Source organism: Hylaeus volcanicus, chromosome 7 (assembly GCF_026283585.1).
Source record: "Hylaeus volcanicus isolate JK05 chromosome 7, UHH_iyHylVolc1.0_haploid, whole genome shotgun sequence".
NCBI classification, from domain to species: domain Eukaryota; kingdom Metazoa; phylum Arthropoda; class Insecta; order Hymenoptera; family Colletidae; genus Hylaeus; species Hylaeus volcanicus.
This window is the reverse complement of record NC_071982.1, coordinates 10551722-10552659: the sequence shown is the minus strand read 5'-3', so window position 1 is coordinate 10552659 and position 938 is coordinate 10551722.

Here is a 938-nt window from a genome sequence, read left to right as displayed (position 1 = left end):
TTTTAGTATGTAGGTAGCAAATTTTACTTATTGCTGTGTTAGTTTATTAACCTTTTATCTCAATCTGACCACAATTCCAATGAATCCATATACACACCCCAAGTCTCAACCTGATGGTCATTAGAATAAGTATATCTATTAAAGTATGTAAATTTAGCTGAATGAAAAAGAGTGCTGATTGAAAATCTGATAGTAAATGATGAAACAAAAATAAGTATGCGCCTGTATAAATTAATCCACACAAAGAATAGATAATAATAATAATAGCCAGCGTTTTTCTCGTAAATGGTATATATGACAAGAAAAGGATAGAGGAAAAAGTGATACTGTTTTGTACATGCAATGTATCCATGTATATAAATCTTTCGTCTTTGTACTATTTTCTGAGAAATGAAGGTCAGCTTGATTCAAGGTAACTTTCCATAGTTTTATACGATAGGATACATTTTTGTGCCCTGTGCATTACACTTTTGGTAGCTTCTGGTATTGTGCAAAATAAAATCTTTGTAAACGTACCTAAAAAAATTAAACCTAAATAGAAGATTATTTTACTTTGCAAATATTGTAATATGAACTTTATACTTTCAATATATTTTTTATATTATTCCATACTGTGTGCATTTGCAAGTTTCTTGCACATTTAAATTTCCTATAATAATAATATTAATTCTATGATATATTTCCTATATTATGTAGTATAATAAAATTGAATAGGCATTAATTTATGAGAGGTGTGTTTGAAAAATGTATTGGAAAGTGTATATGTGATTTTGAAGTTTCATTTTAAAGTTCCATAAACATTCAAGTCTCCTATAAATGCATAAAAATTGGCAGTCTAATAATAACAACTACAGGTCATTATTACATAAATGGAAATACTTTTCTAATTATATGTATGAAGAAGATATTTCATATAATAAAATTGAGTAGACATTAAC